The sequence below is a fragment of the Uloborus diversus genome, chromosome 1 (genome assembly GCF_026930045.1).
Source record: "Uloborus diversus isolate 005 chromosome 1, Udiv.v.3.1, whole genome shotgun sequence".
NCBI classification, from domain to species: Eukaryota; Metazoa; Arthropoda; class Arachnida; order Araneae; family Uloboridae; genus Uloborus; species Uloborus diversus.
The window spans coordinates 163483851-163500606 of record NC_072731.1 but is presented as its reverse complement, the minus strand read 5'-3'; positions in this window follow the sequence as shown (position 1 = coordinate 163500606).

Genomic DNA, 16756 nt, shown 5'->3' with positions numbered 1-16756 from the left:
TAGTTTCCCGTAATGAATATACAGCCCCTGTACATTCGGCTGAAGTATACGAACCCCCCCATTTCTTTTTTTTTTCATTGATAAAATTTGATAACGGTCTACTATTTTCCAGAAGCGTTTGGAATTTTGTGGAATATTTGAGAGATTTCTTTCGATGTTTATAAAAGCGTCCCGCGTGATAAAAAGTTAGTTTCGATTGAGAATTTGTTCTGAGAGTGTATTAGCTCTGTTTATTGCGAGGCATTTCGCTGTGTTGTTTTCGTATTTGGAAGTAAATACGTGTGTAACCGTTGAGTTTACGGTGTTGAGTGATATTTGTTTAATTGCTGATGATTAATTTAGCAGTTGTTAACGATTTCTTCTGTACATAGTGTAAATAAAGCTCCTGTGTTTTTAATCAAGAACTGTGTCGTCCTTTCAAGAAAGTTGGAAGTCGCAGCGGATCCGTTACAATATGCAAATAAATTTGAATACTAGTTTATTTTCACAGACGTTAGTATAGAGTAATGCTTGTGAGAATTTATCATACACAATACATTTAAAAATATTGTGGGCGTGAGCAATAGATTGTAGTGTATTAAAAAATACAATAATTTTTCTGTGATACTTGAGCATTACATTTGTTAAATATGTAAAGCCAGGGGTTCTCAAACTGGGTGCCGCGGTACCCTGAGGTGCCGTAGGAAGAGGTGAGGAGTGCCGCGATGTGTCTGAGGAGTCGAAGAGTGCGCCAACTAATGGCTAGTAAGGAAATAATCCTTTTTCTGATGCAGTGCAATTCCCTAGATCCTCTTTCATTGTCATCAAAGAGCCTAACTGATGATAAATCGTTATCAATAAGCCAAGCCATTTTAAGTGCCGGGCAACAGTGCAACAAAAGTTGTTGTAGAAGTATCAAGGGGTAAAACTGCTTGTAGAGTCAAAAATTTTAGTGACCAAAATTTATTAAGCACTAACTAAATACTAAAAAACATTTTAAAATATCGACTAACTTTAGAATAATAATCAGCAGTATTATGCATTGTAAAATGGATGCTTGTTTTATTTGTAATGTATGGCAATGCTTAATTTGTAATGTGCTCTGGGGTTTTAGGCAGATGTTCCGGTTAGTGGTCTAACGCGGAACCCCCAGGATTTAGTCATTTTATCCAGGGGCGTAGCTAAGGGGGGGGTTGTCCCCAATCCCGCCCCCCGAAACGCTTGTCTCAAAAAAAAAGAGAAGAGAAGAGAAGAGAAGAGAAAGAAGAAAAAAAATCAGAACGACATTTTTCTAAGCAACAGAAGTCAAAAATTCACTTCACTCCCCCCCCCCAATGCCATTGAAAATCTGCTACATGAGTGACCCTCAAGTATAAAGACGCCTCCCTCTGCTGCGACAATTTTTCGATAATTGAGTGAAATTTGACACTTCGCTTTAGAAATGAGATTGATTTGTTTCATCCACGTATATGTAGCCTTTCTTTGTCATTGATTCTGCAAATTGTTAAATTTGTTTAATTTTATGAGCGGCGCAGTGGGAATATTGCATACAGTAGAATCTGTATGTTTTTCGAATTTCACAGGAAAAATAAAAATCGAGATAAAGAGTTTTGGAGATACGGGAGCTTTAAGAAACTTTATAGAAATTCGGAATATGATGGTGAAAGTTTGAAATTGATACTAAAGACAATTAGTACAGTAAAATTAGGCCAAAAAAATGGCCAAACCCAAACATCCAAAAAAAAAAAGTGAAACCTGTTGCAAATTACTTCTTACCCTTCCAGCAAGAAGGGGTAAAAAGTCCCAGCACTTTGCGCGTCGGGTTTTGGGGGGAAGGGGGGGAGACGAAATAATCCTCTATTTAAATAAGAATAATTTCTATTACTTAAAAAAATTCTGAAACCTCGCAGAAACCACTCTATAATAGTAAAACAATAAACTCTCACATAAAAAATTCTAATTAACAGGAGTGTACAGGCGGGGGGGGGGAGGAATGGGGGGGGGGTGTCCATGGAGCAGCTTTGCGTCATTGGAATTTCTAAGGCATTTTTTTCAAGGGGTATTTCTTTCTTTATGGAGGACTTTTATTCTTGATGGGTACTCCGTCACACTTAAGGGGTGCACCATCGCATTGAGGGGGGGGGACCCCTGAATTTACATTCCAAAATCACAGTGAGTGCACATTTGCAGTGAAGTTCACGAAAAAATTTCCCTGACTTAAACTTTTCCGAAGTACAAAATGCCTCACAATGATATGGTAATGTCAGAATGATAATTCTAAAAGATCTAAGCGAGCTCAGTAACCAAATTATTTGTGACTGGAGTTATTAAACTGTTTAGAGAGCTGGAAAAAAAAATTCCTGTGCAGCATAAAAAAAGTCCAAATTGACCAAAGTTTCCCTACTTCTTCTTGATTAACTTACTTCAACTTTTCTACAATCTTTTGCCATCACCGTAAGGGTGGGACAAACCGGAATTGCCAATAGAGAGACGGGCAATGCTGCAATTCTGCACCCTCTAAGTCGGTGGGGGTTCTCATTGGCAAACACCAAGCTACCTCTCTTTTACGCAGCTGGTTATGTGAATTATGCTAAATATGCGGACATATACTTGCAACTCTATCTGAAACTTTTGAGTACATTATGCGATAAAAAAAATTTGATCACATCAAACATCAGCTATCCATCGATCTAACGCGGTGACAAATTCAGGTGGTCTAGAACCTGTAGTGATTCAACTATAGAACAAGTCTTGATGAGAGCAATGAGCAATACATCAATAGAATGCTAAATATTTACACCTTTTTGTCTCCCAGTTTGGAAATCTTAATCCGTTTCTAAAGCCCCAGAAGTTTCTTCAGCCCCAGAAGTTTCTTCCCTCTCAAGTTGGTATGGGTATTGCTCGCTGATGATAAGGTGAGTTGCGATAAGACCTTTAACGTTCGGATAGTAACATCAAATCATATTGAAGGCAAACAATTTTGTGGCATTTCTTTGTAAAGGAGGTAAGTAGTTATATCTTTAGCTTCTGTTACGAGAGTAGTTACTATCTGTAAAGATGTGTAAGCCCAAACCATCTTTTACACCGAATGGTATGAACAGTAAAGATGGAATAACAAATTGCTAAAAACTTCAGGTACGAGTTATGCGCTGATCCTCCATCAGTATTCGATGAATCTGGTTTCAGAAGGAAAGAAATCCTGTATCATTAAAGTACTATTATCTGAAGCAAAAGGTTCATCCAAAATCACAGAACGAACAGCTGGTGTCATATATGAGGCAGTGAGAAGCAAAGGGATGTAAGTGGACATTTTCAAGTTTTGAATAAAACGCGTTTAAAGATAAGATCCTAGGTAGACTTTCATTGATTTTTTTTTTTCTAAATCATGCTGTATAGAAGCAACTACCAGGTCTACTAGGAGCATTTCTTGCCCCAAGATATAGGAGAGGTTCACCAACCATTTGTACTGGTTATCTCGAAATTTTTAATTTTGCCCTTTGCTTCTCACTGCCTCATATGTAATAGAAGGAAGATACCCGCTTGAACATATTTTTGGTAATGATATGTAAGCTTCAAGGAAATATGCCAGCAATGCAGCGTGTAGGTCACTTGTAAGTATGGGAAAGCTAGTGTCATTTTTGATGAGTGTAAAGAAAGCACCACAGAAATATAAATGAAGTCTTATTACAACAGCCAAGCCTTCTGCTCTAGAAGACTTTCTGCGTCTCAAATCTTGTGCTTGCTCTGAGGGGTTCATTGGATATAGTGAATGTTTGAAAAGTCTGAAAGTAGACTGAAGTGCTCAATTACATGCACAAACTGTGTTAGACATAGCTGCAACAATAACGATTTTGCTGAGGATCTAGATTCCAAAAAACATCTTGATAACGAAGACTTTTTGTTACAAGCTTATGAGAAATCATTTGAAAGCAAAAAACAGTTCAGCGTTATTTTTCTGGCCATTTATTCAAATGTGCACCATCAGAGGGAGTGGGGGGAAGGATAATATTTTAGTACATAATTTCGTTTTGGGACGTGAGCTACTGTTCTTATGGGGTGGACAGTCCTGATTTATGCATTTTAGATTTGCATGAAATAATACTTCTACTTGAAATAAAAGGTGGGGGGGGGGGGAGGGTGAAGATTTATTTTATTTGGCAGAGGGGGGGGGGTGTTGTAGCTTTGAGAGGAGGTGCACCATCGCTCTTGGAAAATGGACACACTTGATTTCTGACAATTTTCTTAGCATAAAATAATGTTTCCATATGAAATGTATGGAGGGGGGGGGGGGGTACTGCTTCGCTTTACGGGGATAAGGGGGCTCTGTAGCATTTGTGGGTTTTGTCATCCCTCTTGGGGGTCAAACACCTTTAATTTCATGCTTTTAAATTTAGTATAACATAATATTCTCACTTTAAATTTATTCTAAAAATTCTGAAAAAATACTCAACACTGCAATTTTTAGATGCCCCCCATTCCAAAACCCGACGCACAATGGGGTGGGACTTTTTACCTGTTCTTATTGGGAGGGTAATAAACAATTTGCACCAGGTTTAGCTTTTTTTTTTTGGATGTTTGGGTCCGACCCCTATTTTTACTGTACTAAATACGGGCTCTTGACTAAAATTCCTCTGAATAATTTTTGTTAGGTATTTATTCCTTTATTACATTATTAAGTGCTTTATGGCGAGTTTAAGGAATCATTTTGACAGTAAAAGAAACTTTAAGCATATCTTTTTCAAGATAAAGTCTTTATTGATTTTTTTATCCCTGACTTTTTTTTTTTTTTTTTTGATTCATTATTTATCCTCTTGAGTTTAGCAATTGCTGTAAATCTAACTTGGCCAATATTCTACGATTTTCCTTTTTTCATCACTTGAAAAAATCTTATACTTTCTTTTCACTCCTATCATTTCGTTTTTCTTAGGAATCGAGGGGCACGGCAGTGCCCCAGCCAAGTCGAGCGCGAAGCAAACACTGCCGTACCATCTTTACTGGAACCATTTCGTCGCATTTTCAGGCCCCTATTTGAGAACCTTCTGATGAGACCAGAACGCAGATCGAGGGGCACGGCAGTGCCCCAGCCAAGTCGAGCGCGAAGCAAACACTGCCGTACCATCTTTACTGGAACCATTTCGTCGCATTTTCAGGCCCCTATTTGAGAACCTTCTGATGAGACCAGAACGCAGAAATTTTCGTCATCCAGTAAGCTATAATCACACACGGGAAATCCGAAATTTCAAGTCTGTAGGTCATTTAGTTCCGAAGTTAAGCGAAAGCAAAGTTTCGCATTCATGACACTCACTCACTCATGATCATCAAAATAGAACTTGTACTTCCCATAAACTCAGAGAGGTGAAATTTGGTACAGAGTTAGGGTTTGATGACTACATAAAGGGAAAACTATAAAAACTAGGCTAACCGCCTTTACAAAAAATATTCAACTTGGTGGGCCGCTTCATTTGATGTCAAAAATCGAAAGTCTGAAGTATCTAATGAAGAACCCTCAGCTGGTCTCAGCTGTATTAGATATGGTAATGCCCCCTTCTACTCTTTGTACATCAAAAAATTGACTGTCATTGCGAAAGTCCAGCGTAGTGGGACACATCTTCTAATTTAATCTAGCCTAACTTTAGTCTACTCGAACATCACACAAATTAAATGTTTCTACAAAAAGAAGTGAAATCCCACCAGCGTAGTGGGACACATCTTCTAATTTAATCTAGCCTAACTTTAGTCTACTCGAACATCACACAAATTAAATGTTTCTACAAAAAGAAGTGAAATCCCACCAAAAACATTCTGTAAAAAACTAGCCAAGTCTCGATGGAGCTGTTTGTTTATCTCTAAAAAGTAATGAAATCTAAACAAAGTCATGACAAGTCGAAGGTTCCTTACTGCGATTTCTTTATTGTTATAGTTAATGTTGTGTGACTTAGCCGTTAAAGAGTATACACAAGGGTACAAAAACAGGTGCTCCATGACACGATTGCACCAATCTGTCGCCAGAACCGCTACCCATTGACGATGGAAAATTGCCACTTGGAAAACGTGTAAACAAAATTGACTTGTACCCACTAACGTATAAAGAATGTTTAACGGCCAAGTCACACAACATTAACTATAACAATAAAGAAATCGCAGTAAGGAACCTTCGACTTGTCATGACTTTGTTTAGATTTCATTACTTTTTAGAGATAAACAAACAGCTCCATCGAGACTTGGCTAGTTTTTTACAGAATGTTTTTGGTGGGATCATAATTTTAAGAAAGAGAGCAACCAAAGAACAGTACTAATCCAGATAACAGAGCGAAATGGCTTTTAACTTTAATGACGTTTAACCATGAACTTGAAAAGTTCATCTTACATGTCAAACCTCTGAATTTCCACCCTTAAATTTCACTCCTTTACTCTTCTTCCAAGAAAGTGCGCGAAACGACTGTCCTTTTGTTTAAATCTTCCTAGAAAGCCTATTCGTGGAACGCATTTCTCCCTTTTTTCCACTGCCTTCTCAGCTCTTGAAGACATTTCCTCTGTTTCTGAGTTGAAGAAAGTGTTTTTGTTTGCTGCTTTAAAGATCACTGGGCTTCGAATCCGAAAATGATAGCATAACCGGGATTCGAGACGATAAAGGTTTTTGTTGGTCTGGTCTCGTGCGTGTCATAGGTAATAGTCAAAACTGCCTTTGCTAACCAGAGTATCTATCGCAATCACATTGATTTTTCAGCCAGAATTAACTGCGTATTCTTTTGGAAACGTGCAGTCTGTTTAGAATAGTACATTCTAAGTGAAAGTTGCTGCATAATGAAGCGAGCAAAACCGATAACAAGCTTTTTTAAAGGCAAAGAAAAAAATGAATATGACGAAAAGGATTGCTCTAAAAAGAGAAAGTTAACGTCGTCTGAAGAAAACGAAGTACAGTCTGCAAAGCAGCATTAGTCCCATCTGACCCTTCTAAAGGTAGTTTTATTTTAATTCAAAAGAAAAATTGCATAGCATTACATGAATAAAATGTTTAAAAACGAAATGAATCTAGATTATTTCTGTTAGCTTGGTTCACATTAAAAAGTAGAAAATAAAAAAGACTTCTGTTTATAACACTCGAAAATTGCTGTTGCTCTCTGAAATAGATATTTATGTAAATTCTAAAGCAGCTAATAAAATTAAAAATAAAAACTTGAAAGGAAAACAGATGATATGCAGCTTTGAGCGAATAACTTTCTACCGTCTATATTTCTTCTCTATTTTTTTTTTATTCAAATTTTATTAACTGCTTTAGAATTAGCACAAATGTAAATACATAAAAAGCAACATATAAATATAACAATATGAAAAGCAATTTCATTTTCTGCGGGTTATAATTCCAGAAGTCTTTTTTTATTTTATTTCATACTTTTAGTGCCAACCAAGTTAGTAAAAATAGTCTTTATAGTCTGACCACCGATGATATTGAAAGTCAAACATCCAGTTTACAGGCGGAAATGTATGCATCTATTAGCTTTCAGGGATACCAGCTTTTGTAGATGTGTGTTAGCCTCTAAATTAAGCAGTCACACTGAAATGAACGGAACACGCTCATCAGATATTTGATTTCCCCCTGATTTGGATAGACTGGTTTTGACAACACCCCGTTGCTAAAAAATTTCACTTTAAATTAAATGGAGGGAAAATAAAAAAAAGTTGAATTTTCCATAACATTAAAAAAATTAAAAAAAAAATTCTTTGCTTTTGTTTTGTTTGACACAAGTGTATCGGACTTGGAGCACCCCATTTCAAAGTATTTAAGATTCACTTACCTCTTATTTTTTTTAATACTAAAAAAAGTTTACACACACACACACACACACACACACACACACACACACACACATATATATATATATATATATATATATATATATATATATATATATATATATATATATATATACATAAAAAAGTAATTCCCCCCCCCCCCCCGAAAGTCGGGTCTAGCCACGCCTCTGATTTTATCGACCCGCAAAAGAGATGAACGACTGAATCGACCAGAACCATTAAAAAATGGTTTTTGATCCATTGGGAAAATAAGGGAATGATCTACAACATTTTTTGAACAAGAAATGTTTTTCCCCATTGGTGGGATAGGGGGGGGGGGGAGGCGATCAGGCTGACCAACAGACACACATTTCCCCATCTCAATACCTTACTTTCAAAATTTTTATTTTGCAGTATTCATAAACTTGGTTATTTAGTTCACAATTATTTACAACAGACTAAGCATGTATTTGTTCTTTCTCAAAAATATTTGTGGAAAGTAGACTAAAAAGAAGCTAACAGCAAATTATTCTTATGAAATAGTGCAACCGTTACCAGGTTGGCAAAATTAGGTTGCAGAATTGGCAATGTCTCATTTTTTTGACATTTTATAAAGTTTATACGGAAAACAGGAAAATTTTTCTTAAAATGAATTCTTAGGCATTTTTGCAAAAAAATACTGACTTTACTGACCAAATTTTGAAAAAACTGACAAATATTGACCAAGATGAAGAATACTGACCAGTTTTATGCCATGGGGATTTCCTTTTGAGCAATTTCCTTCGTAACTTCTGATAATGACTATAATAACCCAGAAGGTGATTTGTCAAAAACCTCATATCAAATTAGAAACCAGACATTATTTCTCAACGCTTGGAAAATTTACTTTTTCTAACAAAAGAAGTGCAATTTTTTGCTAACGCTACGACACAACTGAATAAGCAAAACAATTTTGTAAGTTTTGTCTCAGATGAGACTTCGTGAGAATAATAAGTCACACTTTGTTTTAAAAAGAACTAATAGCCAAACGTGAGAAACGCAATATCCTGTTCAAGGTATTTTAAGAACCATTTGTCCTTGCATCATGCTTCTGAAATTGTAGTTAACGATTTGATAAAAAAATGTCTCCTAATTATAGTTACTATCGTTAAGTATGCGAAACAAAAAATAGCAAATGATTATATGTAGCGAGGGGGGGGGGGGTAATTGAGGGAGTTAAAAAGACGAACAATTTCATTAAAACATGAGACTGTGGAAATCGTATATTGACCAAGATAAAGGAAATAAATTTTTATATTTCGCCATCACTTAAAATATGAAGGAAAGTACCAACACGAAAACCCCTACTGCACACGCGAAATAAATAAGTAAGGAAGAATTTGATGCAAAATGTGGAATTCTGTTTTTTTTTTTTTTTTTTTTTTTTTTTTTTTGAGCAATCACATTGCTTATTGTTCTCACCTGACTGTTTTGATGTTCTATGTGATTTTATTTCCCCCCGCCACCCTCTGCAGCACCACCGTCGACCGTTCTCACGATGCTGCTCCTCTAGCGAAAAGCGTCTCCAGGTTGCGTCTATATCCTACACACACACACACACACACACACACACACACACACACTCATGCCTGCACACAGACACAAACACACACGCCTACATACACACGCACACGTGATTGCGAAAAACATAATTTGAATTCAAGACGCCAAAATTCAAATTATTTTTTATTTATTTATTTATTTATTTTTTGGATATTGCAATACATTTTTTGTTTCTTCCCTTTGATTTAGCTAACACTGAGAAAATAGTTAAATCGGTTTTAAACTACATGAGCTAAAGCAAGGTTCTCATCCTGGGGGTGTATAGAGGAATGTCAAGGGAGCAAACCTGTTATTGGGTTGATACGGGGGGAGGGGGGTCAATTACCCCCCCTCCCCGATTTTAGAAACATAATGTACTTATATATTTTTGTATGATTTTTTTCCCTCTATCGTGTATTAAATACAAACCCTTTGCCCCCCCCCCTCCAGAAAATTTTGAAATGACGAGCCTGAAAGGAAGACGTGAATGGATCAAAAAAAAAAAAACTAGCTATAATTTACTCAATTTTGTGGTCACATGTAAATATTTTTGATATCATCCTGTTTTTAAAGTTTTTAGTGTAGTTTTTATTTACATATCCGTGTGAATCTTTATTTGCTGCATTAGCAAGCGAAGAGTCGAAATGTCGAGCAAGTTTAGTCATGAAAGTGACCGGAGGTGTGCTTTTTCAGAAGTTACATCCTAATATTCAAAAATTTGTCTAGAGCAAACAGTGGTAATCAATCCTCTTATTGATGTTGTGAAAATGATTGGAAAAACATGCGAACCTTACTTAGATCCTAGATTACTTCAAATTTATTTGTATTTAGTTCTTTAATCTCATGTGTTCTAATGAGGATATCTTCAAAATAAGTTATGAATAGTAATCTTACATTTTGTTTATGATTTTATCAAAAATTTTTATTTAATGGCCAGCTTCAACTTTCCCATTTAGTTTCAGTTCTAAATTTTGATTCCACTTTCGTATTGACCACATGTGGTGATCTAATGGAGAAGGGTGCGGGACTTGAGCTCACATTATTAGTGTTCAAACAAGAGGGCGGGGGGGGGGGGGGGTCAGAACCTGAAAAGTTGAAAACTATTGTTTCACATGAATGTAGATGAGCAAGTCCGTAATAGTGTGGAAGAAGTATTTGATGGCTTTTATGAAATTTTGAGTGCTTACTTGGGCCTTTCTCTGGACGCATAGTTTTCAGTCTATGTAGTTTCATGAGTCAATATGACCCACACAAATGCTGTTGAATGGGAAAAATGCCAAGACTTCAGTTGAAGCTATTAATAGCAGAGCGTTCTGGTGTGCCCAATATGAAAATAAACAATGATCAGCTGATCGACGAAGTTGTGCTTTTAAGGAATTAAATTTTTTTGAAATTTGAAACAGTTTTTGCAAGAGTTAAAAAGTTCTACTTTTCTAAAGTCGAACGTGCTTATAACGAGCGTGAAGAGACCGCGATATCTGCTCATTCTAACCAAGTGCTCGTAAAAATCGGATTCGTGAAAAAAATCATAAAAATTCATACATGCCTGCTTAGTTATTTTACATTTCTGTATAGTAACAAAGAAGTTGGTTAGTTGATTTGAAATGTCTTATTGTCACTTTCTTGTTATTGTTTTCGAGGAACGTGGGGTCCGAAAAACATCGTTGCATCATTGGCTTCAAAATAGTTTGAAACTTTTCTGCATTTTAGAAGCCAAGTATGCCGAGGGCTATTTAACTTCAAATTCTTCACATTTGTTGCTATATGAAGTTGCTCTCTCTCTCTCTCTCTCTTTCATCCCCCCCCTCTCTTGATTTTCAGTTACAATATCTTAGGAAGTATATCTCGAAAATGGTAGCATTCTCTTAAACAAATATATAATTTTTCAATACTCCTTTACATCACGAATTTTAAAAAAGGACCGTGTCATCACTTGTTCTCATGATTTATGCCTCATCTCTAACTTTCGGTTAAATTATAAATGTTAATGGAATCTCTCAAAAATAGAACAATCTTTTCTAAAGAGGAAATCAACAAACACTTTTTTAAATAACAAAGATATTGCTCGCTTTAAGCGGGGTTTGCACGTTAAAAGCGAGTTTTGCTCCTATAGACTTAACATTGTACCAACCAAATCTTTCTGATTTCCTCGCGTTAAAACAGGGCTTGTTATAAGCGAGTTCGACTGCATTAAAAAACATTTTCAAAATATGAACATCACCATCAATGAAAAAAGATCAGACATGATTTGTGATTAACTACGATTAACATGAAAAAATAACGTAAATAAGGCACGGATTGGCAAGAAAGTGCGGCATTTTGCTTCATTTTCTGCGCTATATTCACGTTGTTTTTTTCGATTTTAATCATCACTATCAATATTTCGTATACTAGAAACTTTAAATTGTACTATGAGCTAAAAAAAAGAAAGAAAAAGGGAAATGAAAGGATAAGAGGCAACAGCAATGAGTGAAGAGATAAAAATTGCGATTGAGATATCGGGTGCATGAAAAAAAAGTTTTATTTCATGAACTCGAGAAATGCATTTCTTTAATCTCACTTCTACTAAACAAGTTTTGGGAATGGGGTTGTTTCCTTGAGTCAAAAGTAGTACTTTTAGTCACTGAAATCGATAGAATGAGTAAAAAAATAGCATGGTCCTAGAAAATACTTTCATTTTCCAGAAGTTATTTTACAATTAATATTTTAAAATGTCCGATTTTGAAAACAAGGTGTGGTCTTTATAACGTCACAAATGATCTCCTTTGCCGCATTTTCACTGCGTTTCCACGTTATGATAATCAAGAAGCGATTTAAAATTGCGCTCTATGCTTGCTATCAACCATATCGTTACCAATACACGTGAGTAAAGATGCGAATTAAATATTTTGAGCTGTGAATGGCAACACTGAATGGCATTTCATCATTTATGATGTCACACGACAGAAGCGTAAACAATAAAAGCGTACCGATTTAAGTATTTTTTTTTTTAAATATTAAACTTAAACAAATTATTTAAAAAATGGTCGGACCCTATGTTTTTAAGCATGCTCTTCCGAAAAAAAAAAAAAAAAACTTTTAAAATTTTGGAAACGACCCCATTCGATTTAAGTTTTGAAATGTTATTGACTGAATTTTATCAAGATTCGTAAACATGTAGACTTTTGTTTTTATTTTGTGCTTGTGAAGGATTTTTTGATGCGTAAAGGAAATTTCCACATGAAACCAATTTGGGATAAAAAATTTATTGAAGATAATTTTTCGACATAGCAAGAAACAAATAATGACTAGATAAGATCCTTTTCATTGCTTAGTAAATGCAATTGAAAATAAAAAAGTTTCTGGTTTCGAAAATGTAATGGAACATAAAAATTAATAGGTTAAGATAATTAGCTATATGTGAATGTTGTATCCTGACCAGAAGCATATAATCCCAAAATCTAAACAGACAAATTTCTTTTCCAAATTTTCACGCCTTACCAACATGCAATTTCACTAAACAAAGTAATAAAATTTACTTTATTATTTCACTGGTCAAGTCAGAAGTGAATATTTGATTAAATTGATACACTTTTTAACTAAGTAAGTACATAATTTAGGCTCTTATTTCTGGCAATTTGCGCCAGTACGTTACGTATTCATGATTTTATGAGTACCAAAATACAGAAATTGTTTTTACAGGGAAAGAAAAGTTTACATTTAGTAGCAGTAGAGGTCTTTTTCTAATGTGCATCTATCTTCTATACATATAATAAAATAAGATGTTTGTGTGTGTGTGTGTGTGTGTGGCGCGCATCTCGGGAAAACGGTAAGGCCTAGAAAGATGAAATTTTTTATACAGGTGTAGATTTTGCTGAAGTTGTGCACCTCGGGCTTCGATTTTTGGTATTTTAGTTAGAAAAAAAGTTATTTAATGTTTTATGTGATTTTTAGCACTTTTTAGTACTTTTAACCTCACAGACCTCGAACCAATCGCGCCAGACAAATATTTTTGGTACTATAGTGTCGGAAATTTAATTTTAAATATTATGAATAAAAAAATTTTGAAGATAGAGCAATTTTTGTATTTTTTATGAATTTTTGAAAAAACCTTTAATTTTCATGTTTTTCTAGGTTTTATTTTTTCTAATATCATCCTGACAACCGCCGAAGGCGGCAAACTTGAAGTAAAAAGGTAAATGACAAGTTAGCCAAACAGCCGCCGTAGGTGGCTGCTTGCACATTGGATGTCAATGCCCCCCTCCCTCCCCCACATGTGGAAGTGCTTTTTGTTATTTTTCGAGAAAATTTGCATGAAGAGTACGTCGTTTGTGTCTCCCCACCCCCTCCTTTAAAAATATTCCAAACGACGAAACTGGAGACAGATCTAGAAAATATTTTATTCAAATTATTAATGATATAGATAGATATAGATTGATTGATACCGCCACGAAATTTATTTAAGCAGCCGCCAAAGGCGGCAATATTGGCGTAAAAAAACGAATGATAATACTGATTTATAGAGAAAAACATTGATTAATGTCGTCGCTAAATTGTTTAAGCAGCCGCCGAAGGCGGCACCCCTGGCGTAAAAAGGCGAATGGCGTAAAAAGGCGGACCAGCTGGTCGCCGCAGGTGGCTAGTTGTTAATAAAAGTTGGTGATAATTCAGTTAACCATAAATTTTTTATCTATTGCATTACTGAACTTTCAGCAGCACTAAACGCCAGAGTGGCCGAAGCACGTGTTAGCAATTCGTATTGCTATTAGTGCCTCCCAACATGGCTTTTAAATCAGTCACAGATCTTCATTTAGAAAGAATCAAGCGAAATTATTAATACAAACCACATTTTTTAAGTTGCAAAAAATGAACTGCGGCGGGTGGAAAGATCAGTGACAGTATCTACAAAAAATAAGTTTGAGAAATATTTGAAAAAAAAAAAAGAAAAAGAAAAAGAAAGGGAAAAAAAATGTATAATTTTGATGTGGTGTTTGATGGGGCAGGCGCGCCACTTGCTCAATAAATTCAATCACGCCACCCACCCCCCTACAAGATTTTGGAAACATGATACAATTATGTATTATTGCATGGATTTTGTTGTTTTCAACTTTTAAATTCATTGAGTATTTAATGCATTTTTTTGGGAAAAACAACAAAATACATGCACAAATGCATAATTATTCTATGCTTCCAAAATGTGTGGGGAAGGGAGGGGTGAATTGCCCTGATTGAGCAAATGATGAGCCTGCCTCAATTTCCATTTTGAACTGGATACGCCCTTGTAGTTATTTTGCATAGCTCAAAAACGGTTAGATGTAGAAGGCTGGCACTTGCATGTCGCAGCAGTACATGCAAGTCATTTTTACTTCCTTTTATGAAGTAAAGGAAGTATTGTATTCACGAAAAAGTTTTGTTCAAAAATAGGCCTTAATATTCATTTTGCTAGTCCCCGAATGAATGTTGAGATTTTTTTTTCAACCCGACCACACGTGGATATATGTTTAAGAATGTATAGACGCCCGAAATATCCACTTTGACGATCCTCGAATTAATTGCAACGAGTTTTCTAGTGACGTCTGTATGTATGTATGAGTGTATGTATGTGCGTTTGTACGTATGTGCGTATGTACCTCGCATAACTCAAAAACGGTATGGTACGTAGATTCCTAGTGGGGTCCAGTTATACACCTCCCCTTTTGGTTGCATCTAGTGATGTTCCGTATATCCGTATCCGTATTCGAGGATATCGGAGGGAAAATAAGGATCTGTATCCGTATCCGTTACTTTTTTGGCGGATCTTAAACGGATCTTTTCTGTGCTAAAAATTCTTAAATATTTGAATTAAAGACTCTTAAATTCCGTTTTAATTAGGTTTTATCCCTGTCTAAATTATAAATAATAATTTCCGAAGCCAATTTACCCCCCGTCGCAGAAGGAAGGGGTAATAAGTTTTAAAATTCTGCACCTCTGTGTCTATTTGTTGCGTCGTAGCTCCTAAACAGATGAACCGATTTTGGTAGTTATTTTCTTCGTTCAAAGGTGACTTGATCAAAAGTGTTCTTAGCTTGACCTCGTTTTTGTAGAACTTTAGCTACCGGAGATATTAATTAAAAACCGACTTAATGTTTTTTACAATTATGGTAGTAAAAACTTACCTGTAGGTTAAAAATATTGGCCCTAATTGAAAGAAAGAAGTTTTCTGTGTTTGATATTTATTTGGCACTTCCAAGTCATATACAGTAGGAGCTATAATCTTGTTGAGTAAATTTTAATGCTATTCTAAGCCTTTATACGCGTGATTGGTAGCGATTTCATAGACGGAAGATAAAGAGAAAAAGCTCGACAATTTAAAATTTCTATCTAATGTCGTTTCACATTTGTTAACAATATGTTTTCTGACCCGCGAAATTCATCTTAATATGAGGTCGGCTCTCTGGGTTTTTTTTTTTTTTTTTTTAATTTTTAATTTAATATTGGTTTTTGTTATTGACCTTGGGTTTGTGTAATTCTTCATTTTGGTTTTTCTTGGCGTCCTTCAAAAAAAGTGAGACTAAATTATCTATTTACTAGTTGTAAAGGTGTCCTCGGCTCTGTTATTTCGTCGGTCGGGGTAAGTTGGGTGGAATGGGTCAGCACTGCATTTACATTGAAATAAAATGCGGAAAATTATTTCTAGCCTGTCCAGAAGCAGCTTTACACTTTTGCTCTTGTATCCTACATCTACCAGTCTATATAGAAAATATTTTTCATATTCTATCTAAGCATTAATGTAGCGCTGACCCATTCCTTCCAATTCCACCTCAATTTTAACAGAGATTTAAAAAGTAAATAAATGAGTCTTGTTTATATTTTCGCCGTAGATGACATTTTTTGAAGAAACAGTGCCATTACCCTAACGGGAATACTTTCCGTAGCAAATTTTACACTTGGGTAGTTTATTAGGATAAAAAAAATTTTGAGATCCGTATCCGTATCCCTATCCGCGGATCTACTTTTTTAACGATCCGGCACATCACTAGTTGCATCGGATGTTCCTAAGGGGGTCTTTTACACCTTTTTGGGGGGAAATCATTGTTAATATGAATGCAAACTCAAGTTGTGTTATAATTTGGCAAACACTTGGCGAAATATCGCCAAGCTTTTTATCGCCAAGTTTTTTCGCCAACTTCGCGACAAAAAATTTGGCGTTTTTTCTTTAAATTTGGTTTTATTTCAGCCACTATTGGCGATATTTAGAGAGTTAACCATTGAATCACATTAAAATGTCCAATATTGGGAAAATTAATCTGTATAAAACTTTTTTTTGCTTCAGTCAAAATTTGTTGTTGCGTATGTGCGTATATGTGCATGTACTCAAGTATCTCGCATAAATTTGGTACGTAGACTCCTAGTGGGGTCTAGTTGTGCTCCTCCACTTTTGGTT